Source organism: Terrapene carolina, unplaced genomic scaffold (genome assembly GCF_002925995.2).
Source record: "Terrapene carolina triunguis isolate 2854851 unplaced genomic scaffold, T_m_triunguis-2.0 Scaffold139, whole genome shotgun sequence".
Classification (NCBI taxonomy): domain Eukaryota; kingdom Metazoa; phylum Chordata; order Testudines; family Emydidae; genus Terrapene; species Terrapene triunguis.
Window position 1 is genome coordinate 5,967,142 of NW_020664490.1, and position 6,657 is coordinate 5,973,798.

Consider the following 6,657-nt stretch of genomic DNA (forward strand, 5'->3'; position numbering starts at 1 on the left):
ATCAGAATGGGTTACCATGAAGCAGTCAAGGCACCAGCAGTGCAGATATTCAAGAACATGTTAGATAAGTGGTAATAATTCACTGAGTAATCCTTCACAAAGCAGAAGTCAATGAAAAGTTTTAATCTGGATCAATAGTCTATGACCAATTCCTGAAGACACTAGTGTTAATCAGAGCTGGTCAGCAAACCAAATTTTAGTTCCATGAAAATTTTCAGGTTTCCAGAAACATTTTTCATCCTGACTCAGGATGAAAAACCAAAACTGGATTTTTTTCACAGAACTGAAATTCTGCAATATTTCATTTCAGAAACACTGAAACACAGTGATTCCAAAACTAAATTTGCTCCCGGGGATCCCTGATCGCTCACCATGCTAACTGCAGAGAGTTGGGATCCTGGAAGACAGGGCTGTTGCTGACTGAAATTGATATGAATCTTGTCTGTTTCATAGCTGCCCACCAGGGAACAGCAGCCATGAAACTGAAAAGAATCATGGTGATGTCAATCTGAGGCGGACATGGCTTCCATAGCTTCAGTGCAGCCAGCCTGCCAGGGACCCGAGAAAGCTCTGGGTACAAGGTAGCCCACAAGATGGGCTGAAGGAGCTGGGAGCAGGAAGTCCTGGCTCCCAAGTTCCAAGGCTCCTAGCTCAATGGGCTGCTGAGGAGCTTCGTGGACGAGATGACTAGAAATTAGGCAGGTTTTTGATTGAAACCTGTCTGGGAGGCAGGGTTCTGGTTCAGTGAAATCAAACCATTTCCACAAAATGTTTAAATTTCAATGAATTAGCAAATTCACTGGAAAAAAGGTTTCACTGGAATTTTTCCAACCAGCTCTAGTATTACTCTCACTGAACACTTACTGCTAGATGCAATACTGACAACTGAATATAGTCAATGGGACTATTCACAGTGGTAAGCAATATGCATGATAGACCCTAGCATTCTACCAACAGCTTCAGCTATGACTGAATTTCATACTTTTCTGGTAGGTTTAAGGCTTAACATTACAGTAGTATCATTAATTACATTGGGTTTGTTCTAGATAGAACAGATCAAATTAATCTCTGGGGTAAACAGGCACAACTCTCAAAATCCAAGAAATTTAGAACTGAGTTTGTAGAGATTAACATTAAATGTCATTAAAAGTCTGATTTGCTGTGTAGGTTTAATCACATATATTTTAAAAATGTATATATTTAAGTGAAAAACTCAACTCATCCTTAATACTGAACCTATCTGGTTGCTGAGGGAGGAACATAGTAGATTTTGTCTGCCCAGCAGCTGGAGTTAAAGAGGAAAACACAGGTGCAAAATTCATTGTCAGGTCTCAGAAAGCTGAGAATAGGACAAGAAGTGACATTTCTGAAACTCTGGGGACGTCTCACTGTACTAGAGTGGAGGCAAGCAAACTAAGGAATCCTAGGTAAGAATTAGGGGTGTCAATTAATCGCAGTTAACTCACGTGATAAACTCAAAAAAATTAACTTTGATTAAAAAAATTAATCGTGATTAATCGCACTGATAAACAATAGAATACCAACTGACATTTATTAAATATTTTGGATGTTTTTCTACATTTTCAAATATATTGATTTCTGTTACAACACAGAATACACAGTGAACAGTGCTCACTTTACATTATTTTTTTATTACAAATATTTGCACTGTAAAAATTATAAACAAAAGAAATAGTATTTTTCAATTCACCTCATACAAGTACTGTAGTACAATCTCTTTATCGTGAAAGTGTAACTTGCAAACGTAGATTTTTTTTGTTACATAACTGCACTCAAAAACAGCTTCTTATTTACAATGTCAACTGAAAGTGAGAACAGGCGTTCACATGGCACTTTTGTAGCGAGCATTGCAAGGTATTTACGTGCCAGATATGCTAAACATTCATATGCCCCTTCATGCTTCGGCCACCATTCCAGAGGGCATGCTTCCATGCTAATGATGCTCATTAAAAAAATAATGTATTAATTAAATTTGTGACTGAACTCCATGGGGACAATTGTATGTCTCCTGTTCTGTTTTACCTGCATTCTGCCATATATTTCATGTTATAGTAGTCTCGGATGATGACCCAGCACATGTTCATTTTAAGAACACTTTCACAACAGATTTGACAGAACGCAAAGAAGGTACCAGTGTGAGATTTCTAAGGATAGTGTGACAAAGTAGTGTTTTATTCATCTTGTTATGTTACATGTGAGTCTTGCTGTCCTATACCAATACTGTGTGTACCTTAGTTTCCCTGTGTACTGCACCAATACTTCAGTGGTGGGGATTGGGTGTGTGATTTTTTGCTGAGGCCCTCAGGGCAGGTGAGGCTGCCCAGCTGTTTGCACCTATGTAACCTGAGACCCAGGAGGGGGATGCGACCAGGTGACTTCTTTTGCCCAGGAAGCAGAGACAAAGAGAAGGAGGAGGAGCAACAGGGGGCTGTCTGTGTGGGGAGACTGGAAGAGGTGGAGTCCAGGGCATCTGGCCCAGGACTCCCAAGATGGACTTGGCTGAAAGTCACTGATTTCTGTGCTAACAAGCTCTGTTCTACACTATGTTCCTGTCGACTAATAAACCTTCCATTTTACAATGGTTGAGAGTCACGTCTGACTGCAGAGTTGGGGTGTAGGACCCCTCTGGCTTCCCCAGGAGCCCCACCCGGGTGGACTCGCTGCAGAAAGCACATGGTGTGGAAGGGGATGCTGAATGCTCCGAGGTCAGACCCAGGAAGGTCGAAGCTGTGTAAGCTTCTTGCACTGGAGACAGTATGCTCAGAGAGAGGAGGCATGCTCCCTCACGTAAATATCTTGCAATGCCAGCTACAACAGTGCCATGCGAACACCTGTTCTCACTTTCTGGTGACATTGTAAACAAGACCTGGGCAGCATTATCTCCTGCAAATTGTAACCAAACTTGTTTGTCTGAGCGATTGGCTGAAGTACAACTTGTAGGTTCTAAAATTTTCCATTGTTTTATTTTTGAATGCAGGTTTTTTTTGTACATAATTCTACATTTGTAAATTCAACTCTCATTATGAAGAGATTGCACTACAGTACTTGTATTAGGTGAATTGAAATATACTATTTCTTGGTTTTTACAGTGCAAATATTTGCATTCTGTACACTTTGTATTCTGTGTTGTAAATGAAATCAATATATTTGAAAATGTAGAAAGCATCCAAAGCTATTTAAATAAATGGTATTCTATTATTGTTTAACGGCGTGATTATTTTTTAATCATTTGACAGCCCTAGTAAGAATGTTAATGTAACATTGCGGAGGTGCCATTTGGAATAAAACTTCCCCAGACTCAAAAATGTCACTTCCTGTCCTATATCCCATATTTATGAGATTTGAAAATGAGCATTATACCTGCATTTCCCCCTTTATCCCAGCTCTTGGGCCACAATCTACTATGTTAAACATTAACAAGATAGGGGCAATATTACTCACAATTTCTCATGTTATATAACAGAGTGAAATAAACAGAAGTTATACACACTACTACACAAGTCTATTTTATAGACATAGGTCTCTTTGAAGGAATTTCTATTTAATTGCCAAACACACTTCATTTTATTAACATCAAGTTCTATCTATATCTGTGTATTTATCCTACACTCACTACCCTGGTATCTGAGCCCCTATTTGTCATACATTTCAGACAGATGATTAATACGCCTAGGTTTTCAATTGATCTTTTGATATCTTTTTCTTGGGACACAGAGGACCAGCTGCTATAATCCATTCAAGCTGTACTCAGAGCAAAAGAAGGAGGGGAGGAGGAGAATCAATGATGGCTAGCTCCCAGATCCTCCTACAGGACCACTCTGGTATGTGGAAATCATCAGGGTGTAGATATACTCCATGGCCTGGTCTACACTTGGGGGGAGATCGATCTAAGTTACGCAACTTCAGCTACCTGAATAATGTAGCTGAAGTCAACATACTTAGATTTACTCACCGCGGTGTCTTCACTGCGGTGAGTTGACTGCTGACGCTCCCCCATCGACTCCGCCTGCACCCCTCGCACCAGTGGAGTACAAGAGTCGACAGGAGAGCGTTTGGGGGTCGATTTATCGCGTCTAGACTAGACGCAATAAATTGACCCCCGCTGGATTGATCGCTACCCTCCGATCCGGCAGGTAGTACAGACATACCCCATGACTTTATCCCAGTCATGTCCCCTATGATGGGGAAGGAAGGTACGGACTTGGGCTTTGGCTACACAACACACCTTTTAGTGCCACTACAGCTGTGCCACTAAAAGATGCGCACTGTAGCTGCTGTTTGTCAGCAGGAAAGAGCTCTCCCGCAGACAAAAATCTTCCACCCCCAATGAGCAGCGGTAGCTTTGTTGCAAAGCGCTGTTCACACCAGTGCTTTTTGTTGGCAAAACTTTTGTTGTTCAGGGGAGTGTGTTTTGTTTTTTTGTTTTTTGTTTGTTTTTTTTCTCCACACCCCTGAATGACAAAACATTTTCCCATGTAGACAAAGCCTTAGGTGCCACTACCGTGGCTATATGCCACCTGATTCCCCAAAGCAAGGAAATCCTCGAGGGGCTAGAAAAGCCAGATTTAGGTCTGTTTTGTCCCACTGAAGCAGCACAAAGCAGCAGTGTTTTTCTCAAATTACTGATCAAATACACAGCTGACTAGAATATGTATGCAAAATAGTTACCCAGGTCTCAAACCAACAAACAAAAGGTTATCCACTTCTTTTTATGTGTGATGGTGTCAGCATCTGGCTAAGTAGACAAAAAGATTATTTTCACTAATCTTTGTTCAGTTATAGTAATCTCAGGTGTTACAACAGCAGATAAAAAATGTCAGACAGTGTGATTTTTAAGTTGATGGTGTTCATTTAAATATTAAAGCAACAAATAGCTGAATTCCAAACTTCCCTTGCAATTGATAGAGAAAAGAAACATGGCATTGCAATCATGCTTGAATGATGTTAGGCAACTAAAGAGAACTAGCTATCTAAAGAAAAAGAAGCAAAAGGTTCTCCATGCATTCAACTAGAAAGTACTCACAGGCACTCCTTTCCAGTAACTCACGGCTTTTACTCTACCACTCAGCTAGCACCGGGGGTTAACAACGACAAAATGTGACTGATTGAAAAAAGTCACAAAGGAACCTGATCAAATATATAAAACCAAAATCCCCCCACCACATACACAAAAAAAAAAAAAAAAAAAAAAAAAAAGCATCAGCCACAGCTGTCACTATAGTCATTATTAGACTTTGCACATGGGTTTGAGCAGATTCATTGGACGTTTTTCTCTATTCTAATCAAAAGAGATTAGTTGCCTATAAATGTGGGATCGCCATTACCTCTGCTAAAGACAGGCCAGGCCAGGCAGGGCTATCTCCCTCCCATAAGCAGCTAGCTAGCTAGCTCACTCACTCACCAGAGGGAGGAGGGATAGCTCAGTGGTTTGAGTATTGGCCTACTAAACCCAGGGTTATGAGTTCAATCCTTGAAGGGGCCATTTAGGGAACTGGGGTAATAATCTGCCTGCAGATTAGTCTAACTTTGAGCAGGGGGTTAGACCTCCTGAGGGCCCTTCCAACCCTGATATTCCTATGATTCTATCTAGAATACTTTCATTCAGTCCTGCCGCCCCCCACAAGCCAGGACAGCATCACTGCAAGGTGGGACAGTGACAAGCATCACTGCGTGGCACTAGCTCGGCAAGAATGAGGAGAGGGCGATAGTGACTCATTACAACCAGAAGCACCATGTAAGGCAAGGTTCCCAGGGAAGGACACAGCCGTTTCAGGGTAGATCTGTCCGGCTGTCTCTGGATGTGGGGGAGTGAACAGGGATCTTGCTCCCCAGAAGCTCGTTGTAAGAGTGTTTTCGGGGAGAAGGGGGGGTTTAAGTCCGTCGGCGCGACTTCCTCTCGCCATAGTATAAATATTGCATCATGCGCCACGCTGCCGTGTAAAATGGATCCCCACCCCTGTGAGAGGGGATTAAAGCAGCCCCCGCAGCGGGAGGACACCACATGCCTGCTGCAGCAGGGCGGACAGGCCAGCACCCCGCGGGGGTCGGACGCGGGCACACCAGCTGGGAGAGAGCCGCGTGGAGCCCGCACAGCCATTGCTGCTCCGCATTAGCGCCAGCCCCGCCTGGCCCCGCAGCGCGCGCGGCAAGGTGAGCAGCAGCCCGCGGGGCAGAGCCAGGGCAGCGCAGCACACTCACCCTGCCTGCGCCCGGCTGGAAGGGCGGCTGCAGCAGCAGATGGGCCAGGCTTGTGCCCAGGGCGCTGAGACCGGTGCAGGGGCCCGAGGGAGAGAGGCGCCGTCCCCAGCCGGCGATCTCCGGAGGAAAACGCTGCAGGTGCTGCTGCGGGAGGGGAGCGGCTATGTGCAGGGCAAACGGGCGTAGTTTTCCGGCTCTCGGCACACCTCGCCTGCTGCCCGGTCAGCGGCAGCCCAGTAGGCTCGGTGGCTCCGCCCTCCCTCCCTGAATGAGGGGCGGGCTTGCAAGGAAACGACCGGGGAGCCCCTCTTCCTCCTCCCTTTTCGCAGACAGCATTGTGGGAGCTCAGTTCACCTCCTGCGAGCGGGGAACAGACTGAGCGCCAAGTATCCGGAGGCCGTCATGGGGGGCGCGCCTCGGAGTGGGGCTAACTAAGGA

The 6,657-nt window shown here is 44.5% G+C and overlaps 1 protein-coding gene across 1 annotated transcript in view; it reads right to left on the minus strand.

Moving 5' to 3' along the window:
- The window catches only part of LOC112124131 (high affinity cationic amino acid transporter 1), a 65,523-nt gene extending 59,117 nt beyond the window's left edge, over window positions 1-6,406 (minus strand). Inside the window, exon 1 of the mRNA XM_024222672.2 lies at window positions 6,220-6,406. The gene's annotated coding sequence lies outside the window, so the exon portion shown is untranslated. The remainder of the gene's footprint in view (window positions 1-6,219) is intronic.
- Between the last annotated feature and the right edge of the window lie 251 nt (window positions 6,407-6,657).